This window comes from Chiloscyllium plagiosum, unplaced genomic scaffold, assembly GCF_037043375.1.
Source record: "Chiloscyllium plagiosum isolate Xiang-an unplaced genomic scaffold, Cpla_swu_hap1 HiC_scaffold_10, whole genome shotgun sequence".
Lineage (NCBI taxonomy): Eukaryota > Metazoa > Chordata > Chondrichthyes > Orectolobiformes > Hemiscylliidae > Chiloscyllium > Chiloscyllium plagiosum.
In genome coordinates, this window is record NW_028270148.1 from 6,845,276 (window position 1) to 6,869,790 (window position 24,515).

General features: G+C 45.8%; 1 pseudogene across 1 annotated transcript in view; it reads left to right on the forward strand.

The window, feature by feature from the left end:
• Nucleotides 1-1,431: 1,431 nt before the first annotated feature.
• Nucleotides 1,432-24,515, forward strand: part of LOC122552576 (guanylate-binding protein 1-like) — a 40,483-nt pseudogene continuing 17,399 nt past the window's right edge. Inside the window, exons 1-3 of the transcript XR_015758335.1 lie at nt 1,432-1,681; nt 14,215-14,342; nt 22,976-23,084. The product of XR_015758335.1 is annotated as a guanylate-binding protein 1-like (transcript). The remainder of the gene's footprint in view (nt 1,682-14,214; nt 14,343-22,975; nt 23,085-24,515) is intronic.

Below are 24,515 nucleotides of genomic sequence, written 5' to 3' on the forward strand. Positions count from 1 at the left end.
CATGGCAAGCTAATTACCCATTGAACATCTTGCTCTCAAAGAAATTAGAAAAACACTCTCTTTCAAAGGTACCTTTTCATGTGAAACATACTCACAGCAAAAAGAAAAGATGACCCAGGGAGATCAGCAGCTGAAAGAGGGAAGACACAGAAGAAGACCGAGACTGTGTGGTTTTGAAATTAAGTTGATGTAATTTTAATTAGTGTATTATTGGAATAGTATATTGTGATGAAGTTGGAGGCAGGTAATAAGCAGTTATGAGAAAAGGGGACTTAGAGTTGTCTAGGTGGTACAGGTTCATAGCTCCTTGAAAGTGGGGTCTCAGGTAGACAGGTGATTCAATTGATCAAATTACTAGGCTTCAGCAAAATACATTTCATGCTTACACCACATTGAAAATAAAAACAAAAAGATGGCATAACTTTTTAATTCTGTGGAAATATTTCATAAAATAATATATTATGTAACTACTTCTCATCAGCTGTTTCACTCGTAGAAGTAGCCCATAAACATTATCTTGGCAAAAGCAAATTCAGTAAACAGTTCTATTTTCACATGAGGTCATCATACTCTAATCCAGTGGAATGAAATACTGACAGAAACGGTTGAGTCCAGCAGCAGAGAGAGATCATGAGATTTTCTGCAGCAGCAGAGGGAGAGCTGTATCTAGCAGCTTCAACTCCAAAAGCACAACATCAACAACTGAAAGCAAAAACTAAAAGCCTGGCTCCATCCATCCATGTTTCTTTCATCTAATTTTGCTTTTAAACCCCAAAGCTATTTCCCCTGCTTTCCATGGAGCAGCCATCCCAGTACCAGTTTTACAATACCCCTCTTCTAGAGAAATAGCATGGAACAATTCACACTGAAAGGCACATTTCATCACCAGTTGCTAAGAAATCAATATCAATGTCTGTAGAGCAATGCATCATCCATTAACTGCTTCAGTAATCTGGCCAGTTTGGTTATTTCTCTTTTTTGATTTATCCCTTCACTGTTAATTTGTATCTGTTGTATGAATGGATCTCGCAACAAATGTTCTTGGGTTTAAATCGTAGACATCATGTCAGGAATCTATTATTCTCAAAGTCTGGATTGACCATTCAAAAATTTGGACACTAAACCATTGTGGTTCCTGAAGAAAGGCTTATGCCCGAAACATCGATTCTCCTGCTCCTCGGATGCTGCCTGGCCTGCTGTGTTTTTCCAGCACCACATTTTTCAACATTAAACCATTGTGGTCAATTTTGAGGGTCTTTGAAGGTTGTAATTTTACTGTGCTGCAAATACAGATCTAGAAAGGCAGATTTGATTTGGCTGTCTGTCTGTCGTAAGAAAATAAGTGAAGGAAATAAAGTTTGAACTGTTTAGAAATATTTAACATGATTGTCTAAGTTTAACAACATTGATAATGCCAGCAGATGTGCGAGATACAAGAATAATGCTCAATGATAATTCCTGATCTATCATGTGGTCTCAGTTAATAGGACAGTATCATATACAGAAATGGAATCTCCAATGCCCCTGGTTTTAAATCCACTGGATGGGAAACTGTCAGTGCATCCACCTGCTGTGGACTTGTTAAAGACCATTGATCAGCCTTTGGTGGTTATTGCTCTGATTGGGAAATATCGTACAGGAAAATCATATCTGCTGAACTATCTTGCTGGAAAAAGGAAAGGTAAGTGTTGGAATGTGAAAGAACGTCGACTCACTGTCCACTTTGGAAATGATTCTGACAGTGTGTATCGGGAGAACTGAGCACCGATGGAAGCTTGCTGATTGAAGATCGATTGTTTGAGCGATGATGGCCCAGCAACAAACAGGAGTAAGTTTTCATGAAGTAGAAATATCCAAATCAATGTGATCGGTGACAATGGGGATCACTGACCATTGGTTGAGAAGTCTAGGAATATTTGTGAATATCTCCCATAAACATCATCACCCAATTAGAATAGATGTAAAAACACAGAATTAAAGCATTAATTCATAGGACATTGCATTGTGATAAGTGACACACCTAAAAATGAGGTGTCAAACTGTTGAAGTTATGAAACAGGACTCTTTCTGTGCTAAATGGCATAGACAGCATGTGACAGACAGAGCACAGCGATCCCAAAACCAAAGGATCAGATCCAATCTCTGCAATCCTACCACAGTCAGTGTGCAATGGTGGTGGATAATTCAACAACTCACGAAAGGCAGAGACTACACAAAGACCCCCCACCCTTAATGATGGGGGAGCCCAGTTCCTCAGTCCAAAATATAAAAAGGCTTAAGCATTTGCAACAGTGTTCAGCAAGATATGCCAAGTGACTGAACCATTACAGCTTCCTTTGGAGCTCCCCAGCATCCCAGAAGCCAGTCTTCAGCCAATTTGAATCACATCACATGATGTCAGGAAATGGCTGAAGGTACTGGATACTGCAAAGGCTATAGGCCCTGACAATATTCTAGCAGAACACATGAGCTGCAGAATTTGTAACACACCTAGCCAAGCTGTTCCTGTACAGCTGCAGCACTAGAATCTGGCCAACAATGTGAGAACTTGCCCAGGTGTGTGCTGTGCATAAAAAGCAGGACAAATTCTACCTGGTTTCTCATAAATCTACTCTCATCATCAGTAACATGATGGAAGGTGTCATCAACAGTGCTATCAAACAACACTAACTCAGCAATAACGTGCTTAGCGATGCCCAGTTTGGGTTCTGCCAGGGTCACTCAGCTCCTGCCCTCATTAGAAAGCCTTGGTTCAAACATGGACAAAAGAGCTGAATTCTAGAGGGGAGGTGAGTGTGGCATCAAGGAGTCAGAGCAAAACTGGAATCAATGGGTATCAGGAGGAAGGCAGTCTGCTGGTTAGAGTCATATCTGGCATATAAGAAGATGGCTATGATTGAGGTCAGTCATCTGCAGAGATGTTGTGGAGCTGAGGAGTTCCTCAGTAGTGTCCTAGGCTCAACCATCTTCAGCTGCTTCATCAATGACCTTCCCTCCATCTCCCAGTAAGATGGAGGCAGAGTAGGGCTTTTTGAGCCCTGGGCTTGTCTTCTGTCTGTATTTCTTTTCATTTCTTCCACTTTTTTCTCACTCCTTTCTCCTTTTTCTCTTTAATTTTGCTTTATTTACCTCTTGGTGAAGAGCTTGGTCACGGTGATAGCAGTGAGTAGGCCCGGCAGCACAGACTCAAGTGGGCCCAGCTGTGTGTCCTCACAGCAGTAACATTGGAAATGAGTCTGGGTTGCCCGCAGCTTCTGCATTACTGAGGCGGCCCTAGTGCCGACTCAACATCAAGTTCATCTTCCCTTCATTTGGCGGCTTTGGGTGAGGAGAGAGGTTCTAGGAGGTTGCCGTAGCGGAGCATGTGATGTGGATCCAGCTGTTCCTTGTGGCTGCTTCAGCAGACGCTGAAGACAAGGTAACAATGGGCATGGGATTCCAGTGGTCCGCATTTTCCTTGAGGCTTCTGCAGCATCTTTGCAGCAGCATGGTTGGTCTGGCCTAGCCTGGGACTCCTTTAGGTGGCTTCAGTGGCTCTCTACGTTCGTGTGGGTCTGGGTCTCCACATGGAGATTTCAGTCGGTCTGTGACACTTTATTTTCACCATCGTGGAGATCTGGCCTGAGATTCCAATGAGGGATTGGGTCTGGCCAACCCAGACCAGGAAAATGGATGAAACAGACTCCATCTTAAATTCTCTTTTTTCTATTTTTTTTCATTATTACATTTTCATGGAAGGATTATTATTCTGCTATATCCTTACTTTTCTAATTTATTAGAATGATTTTGTAGTTTTGAAGGTGTGTAATGTGTTTTTTTTCCTAATAATGTGTCATGAAGGTTTTGTACCTAGGTACCTTTGTCCCTCAGATGGCACCCCGTAAGTGGTGACTTTAAACTTTTCACTGCACTCAAAGCTAATTCAATTCCATTCAGAAGAGGGGATGTTCACCAGTTATTGCTATTGTTCAGCACCAGTCATGACTCCTCAGAAACTGAAGCAGTCCATATTGAAATGCAGCCAGACCTGGAAAATATCCAGGCTCATGCTGAAAGGTGGCAAGTAACATTCACATGTCACAAATTCCAGGCAATGACCATCTCCACGAACAGACCATCTAACGAGTGCCCCTTGGTGTTCAATGTTGTTACCATCACCGAATCTCCCTCTGTTGACCTTCTTTGGGTTTCTATTGACCAGAAGTTGAGTTGGATTCACTTAATGACAGGAGACAGAGACAGAGACTGATGATGGAGGCCAGTGGTGTTCCCCAGGGATCAGTACTGGATCTACTTGTTTGTCACTTGTATAAATGATTTAGATCAGATTACAGAAAGCATGGTTACTAAGTTTGCAGATAACACCAAAATTGGTGTTGTAATGGACAGAGATCTTGATCGTTTGGAACAATTGTCTGAGGATTGGTATATGGAGTTTAATTTGGGTAAATGCAAGGTTTTGCATTTTAATAGAACATATAAATAAGGCGAAGACGTATGCAATTAATGACTGGGCATTGGGTACTGTTGTAGAACAGAGAGCCAGGGTTTGGGTACAAATTCATTGACATCTGCATGGTATTTGAGAAAGTGGTTAAGAAGGTGTTTAACATACTTGCCTTCATTGCTCAATCTTTTGAGTATAGGAGTTGGGACATGTTGTTGAGGTTGTACAGGATATTGGTGAGGTGTCCAGTTCTGGCCACCCTGTTATTGGAAGGCTTTTATTAACCTGGAGAGGATGCAGAAGAGATTTACCAGGATACTGATGGGTATGGAGGGTTTGGCACTTTTCTCAGTGGAGCATAGGAGGTTGAGCGATGACCACATCGAGATTTATAAAACAATAAGCGGTATAGACAAGGTGAATGGCAGGTGTCTTTATCTAAGGGTGAGGCATTTCAAGACTGGGTGGGTACAACTCCAACTACACTCAGGAAGATCCACACCATCCAGGACAAAGAAGCCCACTTGATTGGCACCACATCCATCACATACAGGAGCAGAATTAGTCGAATTGGTTAATTGAGTAAACTTCACCATTCTATTGTGGCTATCATGTCTCCCTGTAACCTTTGATTCCCTTACTAATTAAGAACCTCATATGACCACTACTCACATGACAAGCCTTTCATCTGCAGGGTCATTCTTGTAAACCTCCTCTGGGCCTCCTCCAAAGCCAACATGTCCTACTTTAGATATGGGACCAAAAACTGTTCTCAATATTCAGAATGCGGTCTGACGACAGCCTTATACAGTTTCAGTGGACATCTCTGCTCACAAACAAAAGGAGAAATTGCTGGAAAAACTCAACAGGGCTGGCAACATCATGGAGAGAAAACAGAGTTCACAGTTCAGATCTAGTGACCCTTCTTCATAACTGGTTGTGAAATGTTAACTTTGTTTCCTCTCTATAAATGCTGCAGATCTGCTGAGTTTTTCCAATATTTTCTGGTTTTGATCCTGTTTCCAACATCTGCCTTTCTTTGGATTTTCTTCTTTAGTATATCCCTGTCCTTGCGCTCTAGCCCTCTTGAAATGAATGCTAACACTACATTTGCCTTCCTAACCAGGAACTGAACCTGCAGGTTAACCTTAACAGAAATTAGCATCGGACCCTAATTCTCTTGATGCATCAGATTTACAAACCCTTTCCCTGTTTGGAAAGTAAACTGTGCCTCTATTCTTCCAACCAAAGTACATAACCTCCCATTTTCCCGCATTGTATTTCATCTGCTACTTCTTTGCCCACTCTCCCAGTCTGACCAAGTCCTCCTGTAACCTCCCCACATCTTCAACATTAGCTGTCTCTCCACCTGTCTTTGTCATCTGCAAACACAGCAACAATGTCCTCCGTTCCTTCATCCAGATTGTTAATGTATAATGTAAATAGTTGTGACACTGACCCCTGTGGAACTCCAGCAGTCACCGGCTGCCATGCTGACAAAGATCCCTTTATCCCATTCTCTGCCTCTGCCTCTTCCTTTATCTAACCTGCCCATTACCACCCCAAAGAATTGTAAACAGGTTGGTCAGGCATGATCTTCCCTTGATGAAGCCATGCTGACTCAGCCCTATTTTCACACACACTATTCTACAATTTCATTCTTAGTAACAGACTCTAAAATCTTACCAGCAAATATGGTCAGGCTAACCAGCCTATAATTTCCTGTCTTCTCTCTCCCTCCTTAAGCAGGAGCGTTATATCAGCTATTTTCCAATCCACAGGGTCCATCCAGTAATTCCTGAACGATCACCATCAATGCCTGTATAGTCGCCTCAGCTTTTCCCTCCAGAATCCTGGGGTGTAGTTCATCTGGTCCAGGTGGTTTATCCACCTTCAGCCTTTTCAGCTTCCTCAGCACCTTCCCCTCAGCGATAGTCACCTCTGCTGTCCTGACTCTCTCGAAGTTCTGGTGTGCTGCAGACTATGTCTCTAGCTTCATTTACCACTACCTTGCTTCTTGTACCTTTTATATATCTAAAAGAACACCTGCAATCTTACATTGTCAGCTATCCTACACTCATATTTAATCTTCTCCCTTGTTATTGCTTTTTTGGTTATCATCAGCTGGTTTTTAAAGGCTGCCCCATCTTTTAGCTTCCTACTAACCTTCATAACATTGTATGCCTTTTCTGTTGCTTTATTCTGTCTTTAGTGATTGTAATGAGGTCAGCCAGCTGGACCTCAAAGAATATGAGTTCCCTGATTGAGGGTGTTAATCTGGCGAATAAAAGGGGTGAGTGTCAGAGACACTGATCCTCTGGTGCCTGTCTCTGTATGAGGCATTGTTTTAGTCCAAGGACTGTTCATGTGTAACTAAAGGGTGACTTGGCAATGGGATACCAACCTCTGTGAAGTTAGTCCACTGTCCCTGACATCCCTTGATAGCCGTTGTTGCTTCATCCTCCCCTTAGTTTGTTTCTTCCTCCTTGGAATGAATTTCTGTTTTTCCTTCTAAATTACTCCCAGAAGCCTTGCCACTGCTTTTTCTTCTAATTTCAAACCTATACTTTATTCGTAAAACATATCTTTATATACATACATAGTCATGAACCCAGTTCAGTTCTGTATGTAAGGAATAAAACTAACATTGGAGTTTGACTCTATTCAAACAAACCAAAGGCATTTCTTATTTGATCCAGACTATATTTATATGCGTTGAGGCACTAGGGGGAGTCTGATAACTGAATGGACTCCCATGTACCTTCAGCAGGAAGACCTTAGACATTGGCCTTTCCCCACTGCTCCTTGGCAGCAGCTGCCCCAAGATTTAGTGCGTCCCTCAGCACGTACTCCTGGACCTTGGAATGTTCAGGGCCAACTCATTGCTTCGGAAGACCAACAAGTTACCGACAAACCAAAGGGCATCTTTCACCAAGTTGATGGTCCTCCAGTTGATGCTTGTCTCGGCGTGCGCACAGTTCATTTTTATCAAGATGGATTATTTTTTGACCAGTAAAGGAATTAAGGGTGAGAGTGAGAGGGCGGGTAAGTGAAGCTGAGGCCATGAAAAGATCAGCCATGATCTTATTGAATGGTGGAGCGGGATCAAAGACCCAGTTGGCCTACTCCTGCTTCTGTTTCTTATATCCCTCTGAACAGACCTTAGAGCAGAGAGTCCCGTGTCACAGAGCTGCTCGGGATGAACCTTCACACCAACCAGTGCATCTTCCTCTAGACTTCCTTTACAAAGGTGCACTCCAGCAGGAGATGTGTGATAATCCACGAACCCCCACCCCCCACAGCCACTTTGAGGGCAACGTGTGGTGGTGCAGACTGACCAGGCGTATATGAAGGATCTGATGGCAGTGTCAGATCCACCAGCCAAGCAATGTCTTGTTGACAGGTGATACGGAATGGTCCAACTACTTGGGGCGTTCCATTTTAGTGAGGCTACTCCCATCCTTCGCAACACTGGGGACATCCCCTGAAGTATCTTTTTTTTATATACTTTATTCATAAAATAATTTGATGGTCTGTACAGTTGGTCATGCCATACATATGTAAACATGTACATACAGAGATCAGAATTTATCATTTTTATACAGGTCTGTACATTTTTTCAATCATATGCCCATATAATTAGCTGAGGTGTCAGCAGAGCCCAAATGACTGTATGGGCCCCCTGTTCTTCTTTAGGCAGGCAGACTTTACACAGTGGTCTTTCCCCACCGCGCCTTGGCGGCAGCTGCCCCAAGCTTCAGCGCATCCCGCAACACGTAGTACTGGACCTTGGAATGTGCCAGTCTGCAACACTCAGTCGGGGTCAACTCCTTCAGCTGGAAGATCAGCAGATTTCGGACCACCCAGAGAGCGTCCTTCACCGAGTTGATGATCCTCCAGGCACAGTTGATGTTCGTCTCGGTGTGCGTCCCGGGGAACAGGCCGTAGAGCACGGAGTCCCGCGTCATGGCGCTGCTCGGGACGAACCTCGACAAACACCACTGCATTCCTCTCCAGACTTCCTCTGCATAGGCACATTCCAGAAGGAGGTGTGTGACAGTCTCGTCCCCCCCGCAGCCGCTTTGAGGGCAGCGTGTGGTGCGGCTGAGAGTCCTGGCGTGCATAAAGGATCTCACAGGCAGAGCCCTTCTCACCACCAGCCAAGCCATGTCTTGGTGCTTGTTGGAAAGTTCTGGCGATGAGGCATTCTACCAAATGGCTTTGACAGTCTGCTCAGGGAACCGCTTTATAGGATCCGCCCTCTCCTTTTCCCGAAGGGTCTCAAGGACACTACGTGCTGACCACTTCCTGATGGACTTGTGGTCCACGAAGGACAGGTGATACAGAACGGTCCAACTACTCGGAGCGATCCGCGGCAGCGAGGCCAGGCCCATCCTTCGCAACACTGGGGACAGGTAGAACCTCAGTACGTAGTGACACTTGGTGTTTGCGTACCGGGGATCCACGCACAGCTTGATGCAGCCACACACAAAGGTGGCCATCAGGGTGAGGGTGGCATTGGGTGTATTTTTTCCCCCGTTGCCTAGATCTTTAGACAGCGAGTCCCTTTGGACCCGGTCCATCTTTGACGTCCATATAAACTGGAAGATGGCCCGGGTGACTGCAGCGGCACAGGTTCTGGGAATAGACCAGACCTGTGCCACGTATAATAACAATGACAGTGCCTCACACCTGATGACCAGATTTTTTCCCATGATGGAGAGTGACCGTAGCTTCCATCTACCCAGTTTCTGCCTCACTTTGCTGATACGCTCCTCCCAAGACTTGGCGCACGCCCCAGCCCCTCCGAACCAAATACCCAGCACCTTCAGGTGGTCGGTCCTGAAGGTGAAGGGGATCGAGGATTGGTCGGCCCAGTTCCCGAAGAGCATGGCCTCGCTCTTGCCTCGGTTTACCTTGGCCCCCGAGGCCCGTTCGAACTGGTCACATATGCACATGAGTCTGTGCACGGATAGTGGATCCGAGCAGAAAACGGCAACATCATCCATGTACAGGGAGGCCTTAACCTGCAGGCCCCCGCTGCCAGGAATAGTCACCCCTCTCAGGCTCGCATCCTTCCTGATGGACTCGGCAAATGGCTCTATGCAGCACACAAACAAGGCAGGAGAGAGAGGGCAGCCCTGCCTGACTCCAGATCTGACTGGGAAGCTATCTGATTCCCACCCATTGATTGAGACTGCACTGACAATGTTGGTGTAGAGCAGTCTGATCCAATTGCAGATTCCCTCCCCAAAGCCCATTTTGGAGAGAGCATTTCTCATATACATGTGTGATATCCTGTCAAAGGCTTTCTCCTGGTCCAGGCTGATCAGGCAGGTGTCCAACCCTCTGTCCTGCACGTAGGCGATCGTATCCCTGAGGAGTGCGAGACTCTCAGCGATCTTCCTGCCGGGAAAACACAGGTTTGGTCGGGGTGAATCACCGACCCAGAGCAGACCTGACCCGGTTGGCGATTACCTTTGACAGAATTTTGTAATCCGCATTCAACAGTGAGAGTATCCCCTGAAGTATCCCCCTTTCTCCTCAAGTACCTTCAGTAGAAGCTACCTTCATGAAGCAGGACGAGTCGACTGGCACTGTCCCTGCACCTTCTTCACTGTCAGCCTGACTGTATTGTGGGTCTGGAAATGTGTTGCTGGAAAAGTGCAGCAGGTCAGGCAGCATCCAGGGAACAGGAGAATCGACGTTTCGGGCATAAGCCCTTCTTCAGGACCCTGGTCTGAGAATCAGGCACTAGCCCAGGTTATAGCTCTGGTTGGCTGCTCACTGAATGGGTGTTAGGCCAATATAGCAAAGTAAACACCAATTGCAACTCAGTTAAGCTGACAATCCACCACGTTCTGCTCTCAATCACAATCCAGAAAATTTCAACTGGTCTTTTAGTTTGTAACCTGTAAACATTTCCCCTATTTTCCTTCAACCTGAATGTAACCAATAATAGTCCAATTCGTTGCACACACCAAACCATAAGGTTTGTGATATGACTCTTTTGTGCTGTGCCCCTTATCCTGGGCTTCCATTTATCCCATTGGATTCTCCCATTCTCCGCCAAATTCCCCAAACTATATATTCACTCAGACTGTGTCTAGCTCAGGATGTGATCTCTCCTTCTTGACTGTGTGAAGCATTCCACTTGGACTTTGAGAAATCAAATCCATTCACTCAGCCTCTTCCTGTCCCCCATCCTCACAAACTTTCTCCAACCAGGTCCCCACTGTCCCCATACTCAGAGGTTTCTTTGTCCTCTCTCTCTGAATCCCTGATTCAGTTTCTTCATCATAATATTTGTCATCTCCCTCCTGAAACTCCCTTTAAACTGTGGAAAATCATCAAGCTGAGAGTTAATCAAACAATTTCTTCACAGAACATTTTCACTCTCTTTAAAACCATTTCTAGATCACAATCTCTTCCACCATGATGTAATGTGCTCAAGGAACTAGAAAGACTCTCTACATGGAGATGAACTTTGCAAGTTCCTGAATAATGTGGGTAACCATGGGGGAAAGAAGGTGAGATTCTGAAAGTCAAGGCAATAATAGAATAAAATCCCTACAGTTTGGGGACAGGCCATTCGGCCGAACATGTCCACACTGACCTTCTGAACAGCACCCAGCCCTAACCAAGCCCCCTTCCTTATCCTTACAACCCTGCATTTCCTATGGTTAACCCACTGAACCGACTTATCCCTGGACACTATGGCCACTCCATCTATCCTGCATATCTTTATCCTGTGGGAGGAAACCCATGGGGAGGATGTGTAAACTCCACACAGTCACCTGGGGGTGGAATCAAACCTGGGGTCCCTGGTGCTGTGAGACAGTAGTGCTAGCCCCCTTGCCGCCCTCATCAGATTTTATAGTGAAGGCTTTAACACTGAGATGAAAATCTCACTCATGAGGAGTGAGGTACTTATTTGTACCCATTTACAGCTTATCATTACCAACTATCACCGCTATGCTGATTGTTTATTCTTCCATATGGGAGAGAGGAATTGGCCTGCAACAGTTTCCCACAGTGAAACCAGAGCGTTACTCTGCCAGGTGTAGCTAACTGGTCTTTTCATAAAGTCTTCATCTTCACCAACATCCATGGGTGGCACGGTGGCACAGTGGTTAGCACTGCTGCCTCACAGTGCCAGAGACCCGGGTTCAATTCCTCAGGTGACTCTCTGTGTGGAGTTTGCACATTCTCCCCGTGTCTGTGTGGGTTTGCTCCAGTTTCCTCTCACAATCCAAAAATGTGCAGGTTAGGTGAATTGGCCAGGCTAAATTGCCCGTAGTGTTGGGTGAAGGGGTAAATGTAGGGGAATGGATCTGGGTGGGTTACACTTCGGCGGGTCGGTGTGGACTTGTTGGGCCGAAGGGCCTGTTTCCACACTGTAAGTAATCTAATCTAATAATCCCTCAACCTCTCTGGGAATGCTCCAAGGAAACCGAGCTGTCTACTTGGTCCATAGAATAGGGCATCAGTGGGATACCAGTCTCCCAGAATCAGTCTCATAGCTGACCCCCCACTCACTGAGAATACACTTCTGAAGTTTGCATTTCACTGCTCACTTTGCATCCTGACACCCCCATCTCCCACTCCTCAACAGGGGGCCTCTCAGCTTGATTCACTTGCTCTCTTTGCGCTCACTCACTTACTGTTTGCTTGGAGACTATCACCGCTATGCTGATTGTTTATTCTTCCATGTGGGAGAGAGGAATTGGCCTGCAACAGTTTCCCACAGTGAAACCAGAGCGTTACTCTGCCAGGTGTAGCTAACTGGTCTTTTCATAAAGTCTTCATCTTCACCAACATCCATGGGTGGCACGGTGGCACAGTGGTTAGCACTGCTGCTTCATTGAGAGCCTGTAGATTTACTGCACCTCTGCCTTGGCTCACCTTTTAGCACAGAGCCCAGCAGCTTGTTATACCTGCTCACCCTCCACATCCTGGGTATAGACAGGTTGCTATCCAGCATAGTGTTATCTCATTGGAAAACCTAGAGTGTATGTGAGTGACATTCTTGGAGTAGAAAGGGCGAGGAAGCCTCTCAGTGACCTGTGTACATTTCTCTGTGGGTATCTGGTTACCCAGTGATACCATCCTGGCTCCATGTAACAGGACAGTAGTTCAGTGTGGACTGATGGTCTTTTCACAGGAGGAGAGGGAATAAGTTCTGCAATAAGGCTCGAACCTGCACATGTTAAGAATCAGGAGAAAGTGAGGACTGCAGATGCTGGAGGTGAGAGTCGAGAGTGTGTTGCTGGAAAATCTCCTGTCCCTCAGATGCTGTCTGACATGCTGTGCTTTTCCAGCACCACACTCGCGACAGGTTAAGAATCAGTTGACAGCAGTGGGAATGGGACAGCAGCAAAGCAGAGCCCAATGCAGATTGTTGGGTTGCCTGAACATGGAGCTTTTTGGTGTCTCCAATTGAGCAGCCATGATCCTGTCCAGCTCCTCATCGCTGCTGAGCACATGATTACACAAGAGTGGTGCCACAGAAGTGTGGTGCATCCCTAATAATGTGAGCAGGCTGAGGTTGTGAGAGAACTCCCTGCAGCTCTACATGAAGCGGAACTCTGCATGAAACTCCCTGAAACTGACACTGAGCCAATTTCTTGTGAAATTGCATCGTGAAACCAATGTCCCTGTCCTCATGGTGAACAATCCATACATTTATACAAAGAAGTTAGCATTATTCCCATCTCCAGGTCAACTTTCCCTTGACCACGCCATCATGAACAATTGTGTAAAACCCTGTGATCTTCCTGTGCTACATAAATAGAACTGTTTTCTTCCTTTCCTCTTGCTTTATTTCTATCTGCTTTGTCCCATTTTCTCTGTTCAATCTCTCTGCTGACCCTCTTCTTCATAACTAACCATCTCCTTAAATCCATCTTCTCCTGGGTCTCGACTTCCCTACACCTGTCTACCATTCCAATGGTGGGGCAGTCCCTGATCAGAGAAACTGTTCTGTTTCAAAACCATCATGAGCCTGAAACATTAACCCTGGCCCCCTCCTCCCAGACACTGTCAGACTTGCTGAGGTTTGATGTTTTTTTCTCTGGTTTCCATTGTCTGGAATATCCTGCTGCTGTGTCGAAGTTGTCAGGAGTGGCTCCTCCTGGATGTCAATCCAAATCTCACAGCCAGCCTCCCCTGTCCTGAACAGCCTGGAGCAAGGTTTGAAAACTCCTCAAGTATGTCCCAAATTCTCACTCCGAATATCCTGTTCTCACTGACTACAACAATAACACAGCTATTCAACTGATCAAAGCAACCAGCATATGTCTATTTGGATGGTACTGATTCAGGAGAATGTGCTGTTGAGGGGCATGAGCATCTAGCTGAACTGGAAAGTGAGAGCTTTATTTTAAAATCCCATCTGGAAGATTCTGTGTGAAAGGCCATCATTCCTGTCGGAGTGTACATCCCAGTCTAGGTGCTGGGTATAAACAGGAGACAGTGAGGACTGCAGATGCTGGAGATCAGAGTTGAAAAGTGTGGCACTGGAAAAGCACAGCAGGTCAGGCAGCATCCAAGGAGCAGGAGAGTCAATGTTTTGAGCATAAAGCCTTTCATCTGTGCTTGAAATGTCAACCCTCCTGCTCTTCAGATGCTGCCTGACCTGCTGTGTTATTCCAGCATCACACTTCATCGATGCTGTGTATAAACGCTTTCCCCAAAAAGCAAGATGTTATTCACTGAATAAACTTTACACTGAATAACACGGGTGATTATTTATTTGGTTTCACCAGGGTTTCAAGTTGGAGGCAGCATACAGTCAGAGACAAAGGGAATCTGGATGTGGTGTCTCCCACATCCCCAGAAGAAAGTTTGCTGCCTGCTGCTGCTGGACACTGAAGGGCTTGGAGATGTGGAAAAGGTAAAACTGTTTCTTTTCACAGCCACATGAAGAACAGCATTAACACATGGAATGTCCTGTTAATGAATGGTCATCCATTCCCTGGGCAGGAATACGATCAGTCAGGGCCTGTATTCACTATGTTCAGACAATGAGGACAGTGCACCTGAATTTGCTCCATTATTCCCATTCCAGAGCCCACACCATTGCTCGGACTAAAGGCTATTTAAATACTCCGGGTGGACAGCCATGTCATTGCAAACACTGGGGGAAGCCTGACTCTGGGTAAGGTGAGGAAAAGTGATCAGGTAATTTTGAAAAGTGCGATTCCTTCATGGAATTGATCAAAAGCAAGTCAGACATTCACAGTTTCAATGTAATTCTTCATCAATACAGTGAATGCCTCTGGATAACAGGATTGTACAGGGCTCTTATTGAATTAGAGATATTGTGTATTGCCAAAGCTGTGTATAATACCCCTTTTTATAGAGTTCTATTCCATGATCTGTGCTGAGATACCCCATACCTCCCTGTTCCTGGGAAACATTTGTTGGTACTCTCTCCATGACCAGATCATTGTTCCTCAGATAAGGAAACCAGAATCCAGGTCCCCTGGATAGATGCAGCGAGGTACCTCTGCTCTTTTACTCGAATCCTCTCACTTGGAAGGCCAATATACCACTAGCCTCCTTCACTACCTGCTGCGCCCATGTGCTTACTTTCAGTGACTGATGTACAAGGACACCCAGGACTCTCTGCATATTCCCCTGCCTCAGTTTGTAGTCATTCGGATAATAAGTTGCCTTCCTGTTTTTGTTCCCAAAGTGGATATCCTCATATTTATCCCCATTATAATGTATTTGCCACTCCCTCAGCTTGTCCAAATCACTTGAATCTCTACATTGTCCTCACAGCTCACCCTCCCACCCAGCTTTGTCATCTGTAAACTTGGAGAGATTAAATTTTGGGTGACTCCATGAAAAGAGCAAGCTGAAGTTGTGAGTATGGACAATGCTTCATCAAAGTTCTGATGAAGAGTCAACTAGACTCCAAACGTTAGCATGCTGTCCCTCTGTGGATGCTGCCTGACCTGCTGTGATCTCTGGCAAATAGTTTTGTTCACTCAAGTCATGTGAACATCGTTGGCTGGGCCAGCATCTGCTGCTTGTCCCTAGTTGCTCCTTGAGCTGCCATCTTGAATTACTGCAGTCCATCTGCTGGAGATAGTCCCACAATGCCCTTAGGGAGGGAATTCCAGGGTTTGACCCAGTCACACTAATGGAACAGCGATAAATTTCCAAGTTAAGATGGTAAGTAGCTTGGAGGGGAACTTGAAGGAGATGGAGTTCCCATGTATCTGCTTCTTCTAGATGGGATTGGTCACGGGTTTGGAAGGTGTTACCTGAGGATCTTTGCTGAATTTCTGAAATGTATCTTGGGAATAATACACTCTGCTACCGCTGAGTGTCAGTACTGGGGAGGCTGGATAGAATAATAAGAGATGTACAGCATGGAAACAGACCCTTTAGTCCAATTTGTCCATGCCAACCATCAATCCTAAATTAATCTAGTTCCATTGCCAAACCCTTCCTACTCATACACTCATCCAGAAGCCTCTTAAATGGTACCAGTCTTCACCACTACCTCTGGAGTTCATTCCATACGTGCATCACCTTCTGTGAAAAAAAATGGATCTATTAGATCCCTTCAAATCTTTCCCCTCCCATCTTAAGCCGGTGACCTCGAGCTTTGGACTCCCCTACCTGGGGAAAAAACTTGGCTATTCACTCTATCCATGTCCTTCATGATTTTATAAACTTCTGTAAGGTCATTCCTCAGCCTCTGACTGTTTGTGGATGTGGTGCCAATCAAATGGGCTACTTTGTCCTGGATGGTGTCAAGCTTTTTGAGTGTTGTTGGAGCTGCCCCCATCCATGCGAGTGGGGAGTATTCCATCACACTCCTGACTTGTGCCTTGTGGATAGTGGATAGGCTTTGGGAAGTCAGAAAGTGAGTTATTCATTGCAATATTCCCATTCTCCGAACTGATCTTGCAGAGACAGGACATACGACTAATCCAGTTTCTGATCTGAGAAATGGTAATCCCCAGGATGTTGATCGTGGAGGATTCAGTCCCATTGAATGTTGTCAGTGATGGTAAGATTGTATCTTGTTTGAGATGGTTATTGCCTGGAATTATATAGCATGAATGTTACTTGCCACTTGTCAGCCCAAGTTTCAATATTGTCTGGATATTGTTGCACTTAGGATAAAAAGAGGAAAAGAAATCAGAAAAGGAACAGGCTGTGGTAAAATGCAACAACTGTAGACTGGTTATTCAAGGGCAAGTAGCAAATAGGGCCACAGTCCAAGGAAAAAATACAATGATTAAAAATGGGATAAAAACAAGCTTAAAGACTATCTGTCTGAATGCACGAAACATTAGGAATATGATCGATGAACTAATGATACAACTTGTAGTAAATGGATATGATCTCATAGCCCTTATGGAGACGTGATTACAAGGAGATCAGACTGAGATCTGAACATTCAGGGATGTTTGATCTTTTGGAAAGACAGGAAGGATGGAAATGCTTGTGGGATAGCACTATTGGTGAAGGATGAAATGAGGATAGCTGTGAGAGATGATTGAGCCGCAGGTAATATAGAGTCCATTTGGATAGAGGTAAATAACACTAAGAACAAAAAGACATTTGTTGACATATATATGGAGCCTCAAACAATAACCAAGTTTGTAGAATGTAGCAGCAGAATTAGACCATTCAGCCCATCAATTCTGCTCTACTATTCAATCATGGTTTCTCAATTCCATTCTCCTGCTTTCTCCCCACAATGCTTGATCCCCTTACTCATCAAGAGCCTATTTATCTCTGTCTTAAACACACTCAATAACTTGGTCCCCACAGCTTTCTGTGGCCATGAGTTCCATAGATTCACCTCTGGCTGAAGAAATTCCTCCTTATTTCGGTTCTAGATGGTCATCCCTTCACCCTGAGGCTGCACCCTTGGGTCCTAGTTTCTCCTACCTGTGGAAACACTGTATCCAGGTCTCTCAGTATCCTGTGAATTTAAATGATATTCCCCTCTCAACCTTCCAAACGCCATTGAGTACAGACACAGCTTCCTCTGAACCCCTTCCAACATTAACACATACTGCTATAGATACGGGGCCAAAAACTGCTCACAATATTCCAAATTCCAATAGTCTTACCAGAGCCTTGTCCAGCCTCAGCAGTCCATCTCTGCTCTTGTATTCCAGTTCTCTTGAAATGAATGTTCACGTTTAATTTCCCTTCCTAGCTGCCAACTGAACCACATCTTAACCTGAAGAGAATTCTGAACTAAGCCGCTGGGGTGGGGGAGTCTAGCTAGAGGGCACAGGTTCAGGGTGAGATGGGATAGATATAAAAGAGACCTAAAGGGCAACGTTTTCACATAGAGGGTGGTATGTGTATTGAATGAGCTGCCAGAGGAAGTTGTGGAGACTAATACAATTGCAACATTTAAGAGGCATTTGGATGGGTATATGAATAGGAAGGGTTTGGATGGATATGGGCCGGGTGCTGGCAGGTGGGACTAGATTGAGTTGGAATATCTGGGTTGGCATAGACGGGTTGGACCGAAGGGTCTGTTTCCGTGCTGTACATCTCTACGAATCTAAGACTTCAAAGTCCCTTTATAGTTCAGATTTCCAAAGCCTTTCCCCATTTATAAAATAGTCTGCACCTCTATTCTTCATACCAAATTGTGTAATCTCACATTTTCCCACATTGTATTCCATCTGCCATGTCTTTGCCCCATCTCCGAGGCTGTCCAAGTCCTTCTGCAGCCTCTGGTGTCCTCAACATGATTTGTCTCTCCACCAATCTTTGTGTCACCTGAAAACTTAGCAACAATTGCCCCAGTTCCTTTTTCCAGATCATGAATATGTAATGTGAATAGATGTGGTCCCAGTACTGACCCCTACAGAACTCCATTAGTCACCAGCTGCTGTTGTGAAAAAGGCCCCTTTGTCCTGACTCACTGCCTTCTGCCAGACAACTAACCCTGTCTCCATGCCAGTCCCACAGGGTCTAATACCACGGGCTCTTATCTTTACTTTGCAGCTGCCTATGTGACACTTTGTCAAAGGCCTTCTGGAAATCCAAACAGAGCACACCGACTGTCTCTTCTTTAGCTAACTTACTCAGTATTTTTCATTCATTGGATGAAGGTGTCATTGGCTAGGCCAGTATTTACTGCCCAGAGAGCAGTTAAGAGTCAACCACATTGCTGTGGGTCTGGAGTCACATGTAGGCCAGACCAGATAAGGATAGCAATTTCCTTCCCTGAAGGAACCAGATGGATTTTTCCAACAATCAACAACAGGTTAGATCTCATGGAATACAGGGAGTGGCTTGAATGTAGAAGACAGAGGATGATGGTGGCAAGTTGCTTTTCGGATTGGAGGTCCATGGGGAGTAGTGTACCACAAGGATCGGTGCTGGGTCCACTGCTTTTCATCATTTATATAAATGTTTTTGGATGTGAACATAGGAGGTGTAGTTAGTAAGTTTGCAGATGACACCAAAATTGGAGGTGTAGTAGACAGTGAAGAAAGTTACCTCAGATTACAATGGCATCTTAATCAGAAGAGCCAATGGGCTGAGGAGTGGCAGATAGAGTTTAATTTAGATAAATGTGAGGCCTGCATTCTGGAAAGGCAAATTAGAGCAGGACTCCTACCCTTAATGGTAAGGTCTGAGCTGAACAGAGACCTTGAAATGCAGGTTCATTGTTCCTTGGAAGTAGAGTCGCAGGTAGATAGGATAGTGAAGAAGGTGTTTGGTATGCTTTCCTTTATTGGTCAGAGCATTGAGTAAAGGAGTTGGGAGTTCACGTTGCGTCTGCACAGGACTTTGGTTAGGCTGCTTTTGAAATATTGCATGCAGTTCTGGTCTCCTTCCTACTGGAAGGATGTTGTGAAACTTGAAATGGTTCAGAAAAGATTTACGAGGATGTTGCCAGAATTGGAGGATTTGAACTATAGGGAGAGAATGTATAGGCTGGGACTGTTTTCCCTGGACCATCGGAAGCTGAGGATGACCTTATAGAGGTTTATAAAATCATGAGGGGCATGGATAGGGTAAATAGAGAAAGTCTTTTCCCTGGGGTGGGGGAGACCAGAACGAGAAGTCATAGGCTTAGGATGAGAGGGAAAAGATATAGAAGATACCTAAGGGGCAATTGTTTCATGCAGAGTGTAGTGTGTGAATGAAATGAGCTGCCAGATGAAGTGGTGGAGGTGAGTGCAATTACAGCATTTAAAAGGCATTCGGATGGGTATATGAATAGGAAGGGTTTAAGAGGGATATGGGCCAAGTGCTGGCAATTGGGACTAGATTAGATTAGCATTACTGGGCAGCATGGATGAGTTGGACTGAAGGGTCTGTTTCTGTGCTGTATATCTCCATGACACTATAATAACAGATAATTGCCATCATTAAACTCCCAACTCCAGATTCTTATTGCATTCAAATTTCACTGAATGCCAATGTGGACTTCAACAGGGTTCCCAGAACAGCACCTGGGTCTCTGGATTAATAGTTCAGTGATAAGATCACTAGGCTCTCACCTCCCTAGTTAGCTCCTCAAAGAATTTCAACACATTTGTCAAACATCACCACTCTTGACGAAGCTGTGCTGACTTCACCCCATTTTACCATAACTGGCCAATAATCTCCTACATTCTGCCTCCCCCACTTCTTCAACAGGATTGTTACATTAACCATTTTTCAGTCCTCTGGGCCCTTCTGTGACTTCAGTGATTCCTGAAAGTTCCCCACCAATGCCTCTGTGATCTCAGCTATCTCCTCTCGAACCCTGAGATAGTCCATCTGGTCTGGGTAATTTATCCACCTTCAGATCTTTCAGCCTCCTCAGTCCCTTCTCCTTCGTGATGGCCACTGCACTCCCCTTTGACCCCGGACCCTCTTCATGTTCTGATATTCTGCTGGTATCTTCCACTGTGGAAACTGATGCAAAGTGTCCATTCAGTCCCGCCACAATTCTTTGGTCCCCATTGCCACTTCTCCAGCATTCCAATGTCTGCTCTTGTCTCACTGTTTTATCTTTTAGGAATCTACAAAAATCTTTTGCAATATACTTTTATGCTATCTGTTCCCATGTTCTCATATTTCATATTTTACCCTTATTAGTTTCTTCATTATCCTTTGCTGGGTTTCCTTTCCTGAGATCCAATATCAAACTGATTTTCTCAGTCCACCCTATTGTTGAAGACCCTATGGTGATTGTAATACTGCCTTTTGTAATTGCCTTTTTTATCTCCTGATTTATTTTCTTCCTCACATCCTGATTACTGCTCAGAGGCCTGTACATTACTCCCATCAGGGTCATCTTTCTTTTGCCTTTCCTCAACTCCACCCACACTGATTCTATGCCTTCTGACTCGATATTAGTTCTTCTTCTTATCGATTTAATTTCATTTCTTATGAACAAGACATTCTTGCTCCCTCTGCCTGTCTTTTCAATAGGACATGCAGCCTTGGATATTTAGTTTCCAGTTCTGATCCCTTGCAGCCATATCTCTGTAATACACATAACTTTTCTGATTTTAAATGTATGCTTTATTCATAGTAGTCATTCATCTTTATACACATAACTTTGTTATTGAAGATTTCTGTTTAGCCTTTGTACACAACATCATACTCACCAATTTCATTTACCTTGTTTCACATGCTGTGGTATTTAAGTAGAACCCTCAGTCCTGCATTTAACAGCCAGCCTTTTAATAGTTGTCCCTTCTCTGCTGTGCCTGAAGTTAGATTCCTGACTCTTTTCATACTCTCTGTCCTATTGCAAGCTCCAGAAACTTTAATAACCTCTGCTGAACCTTCCCATCCGTTTAATTTTTCCACGTAAATGAACCATTATCACACAACTTAGTTTAAAGCTCTATCTGCAGCCCTAGTTACGTGATTCATCAGGACTGTAATGTCACTACACTGTAGGAAAGGGTATAAGTCAATAGATAATAGGAGCTGATCAAATGAACAGGGTAGTCATTAGGGGTGACTTTAAGCTTCTAGCTGATTAGCCCAATCAAGTTGGAAATGGTAGCTGCAGCAATAAATTCACAGGGTACATTGGGAATCGTTTCTGAGAGCAGTATGTCATGGTGCCAACCAGGGAGCAGGCAATGCTGGGTCTGGTAATGTGTAAAGAGACAGGTTTAATAAAGGACTGCGGAGTAAAGATCCCCAAGGATAGAAGGTTTGAGGTAGAGCAAGGCTGGAAAGGCTGAGACTTTTTCACTGGAACGTATGAGGTTGAGAGGTGACGTTAGATAATCTTATAAAATAATGAGGGGTATAGATAGAGTTAATGGTAATTGTCTTTTCCCTAGGATGGGGGATTTCAAGAGTCTGGGGCACATCTCCAAGGTGAGAGGAGAGAGATTTAAAAAAGACACGAGGGGCAAATCTTTTACACAAGGTGGTTCGTGTGTGGAATGACCTTCCTGAGGAAGTGGTGGGTGTGGGTACCATTGTAATGTCTAAAAGACATTTGGATAAGTAGATGAATAGGAAAGGTAAGTAGTAATCGTGATATGATATAATTTAATGTTCAGTTTGAGAGTGAGAATTCCCATATTAAAGTTATCTTGTTCCTCTGGACTCAATATTGAATTCAGTAATCTTAGGACCTGAGCACCTTCTCCATGTCCTTACCCGAACCCACACACCAGGCCTTGTCGTCATGTGTTCTGCTACTACACACTCCCACAAACTGTCCCCATTCACAGCTACTCATTCTCCCAGGCTGACGTTTACCCATTCCTTTGTCTGCTCAACTTCTTTTTTAATCTGGGCTCCATCTCCACACTTTCCCCACCCCTTCTCGACCAAATGAACCAACCCTCTCCAAGCTGCAATCACTTCTGAAGGAAGTGTTAAGGAATATGGGCAAAAGCAGGTCCATTGAATAGGCCATGATGTTGTGGAATGGCAGAATAGGCTTGAGGGGCTGAATGGCCTACTCCTTGTCCGAGACAACTGGTGGTGAGTTGAAGCTGAGGATCATCCCATTTCAGGGGAGGGGCAGGTTTGAGAAGGTGGGTCTTTCATGGGGACCTCAGCTGGTATGGGAATTGGACATGTGCTGTCAGAGTCACTGTGGATTATACTCCACTCATCAGCTAACCAAGACCCCCAAATAAACAGATCACATTCCTGATGAAGGGCTTATGCCTGCTCCTTGGATGCTGCCTGAACCACTGTCCTTTTCCAGCGTCACACTCTCGAGCTTATAGTTAAAGGTTGCTACATGTTATGTTAAAATTGAATCCACAATCAGGGGTTTAGAACACACCACTCCTTTTTCAACATAAAACTACTCAGTTACAGAAACAAGATGAAGAGACGAAAGAATTCGGCCTGTTTCTCTCTGCCCCGGCTTTCAGAAAGATACACAGCAATTTATTTTATTCAGTTTCAGTCAGTTCATTGGAAACTCTCCTCTCGCAGGTGCCTTATTATTACTTGAGAGTTCAACATGAAACATTCAATTGTAATGCATGGAATGTGGCATGATAGTTTACATCCATCTTAGTTTTCTCTATCTCTGTTTTGCAGGGAAATGAAAGCAATGATAATAAGATTTCGCACTCGCAGTTCTGCTGAGTAGCATGTTTGTGTACAACAGCAAAGGAACAATCGACCAATAGGCTCTACTGGACATCAAGTATCCTTCATATGGTGTTCATTCAAAATGACAGCAAACCTCTGGCACTGTTTTTGATGCTGCTTCCTCTTGTATTGTTGTAAACTAAAGCACATAACAAGGAATAATTTGAGCAATGGGATGGATTTCCAGGGTTTCTGGCCTGGCATGGTGACCTCCTGGCCTGGTGTAACAGCCTCCAGGCCTGGCATGGTGACCACCTGGCCTGGTGTAACAGCCTCCAGGCCTGGCATGGTGACCTCCTGGCCTGGTGTAGCAGCCTCCAGGCCTGGCATGATGACCTCCTGGCCTGGTGTAGCAGCCTCCCGGCCTGGCGTGGTGACCTCTTGTGCTGGTGTAACAGCCTCCCGGCCTGGCGTGGTGACCTCCTGGCCTGCCTCCCGGCCTGGTGTGGTGACCTCCTGGCCTGGTATAGCAGCCTCCCAGCCTGGTGTGGTGACCTCCTGGCCTGGTGTAGCAGCCTCCCAGCCTGGTGTGGTGACCTCCTGGCCTGGTGTAGCAGCCTCCCAGCCTGGTGTGGTGACCTCCTGGCCTGGTGTAGCAGCCTCCCAGCCTGGTGTGGTGACCTCCTGGCCTGGTGTAGCAGCCTCCCAGCCTGGTGTGGTGACCTCCTGCGCTGGTGTAACAGCCTCCCGGCCTGGCGTGGTGACCTCCTGGCCTGCCTACCGGCCTGGCATGGTGACCTCCTGGCCTGGTATAGCAACTTCCCGGCCTGGCGTGGTGACCTCCTGGCCTGCCTCCCGGCCTGGTGTGGTGACCTCCTGGCCTGGTGTAGCAGCCTCCTGGTCTGGCATGGTGACCTCCTGGCCTGGTGTAGCAGCCTCCCGGCCTGGCGTGGTGACCTCTTGTGCTGGCGTAACAGCCTCCCGGCCTGGCGTGGTGACCTCCTGCGCTGGTGTAACAGCCTCCCGGCCTGGCGTGGTGACCTCCTGGCCTGCCTCCCGGCCTGGTGTGGTGACCTCCTGGCCTGGTATAGCAGCCTCCCAGCCTGGTGTGGTGACCTCCTGGCCTGGTGTAGCAGCCTCCCAGCCTGGTGTGGTGACCTCCTGGCCTGGTGTAGCAGCCTCCCAGCCTGGTGTGGTGACCTCCTGCGCTGGTGTAACAGCCTCCCGGCCTGGCGTGGTGACCTCCTGGCCTGCCTACCGGCCTGGCATGGTGACCTCCTGGCCTGGTATAGCAACTTCCCGGCCTGGCGTGGTGACCTCCTGGCCTGCCTCCCGGCCTGGTGTGGTGACCTCCTGGCCTGGTGTAGCAGCCTCCTGGTCTGGCATGGTGACCTCCTGGCCTGGTGTAGCAGCCTCCCGGCCTGGCGTGGTGACTTCTTGTGCTGGCGTAACAGCCTCCCGGCCTGGCGTGGTGACCTCCTGCGCTGGTGTAACAGCCTCCCGGCCTGGCGTGGTGACCTCCTGGCCTGCCTCCCAGCCTGGTGTG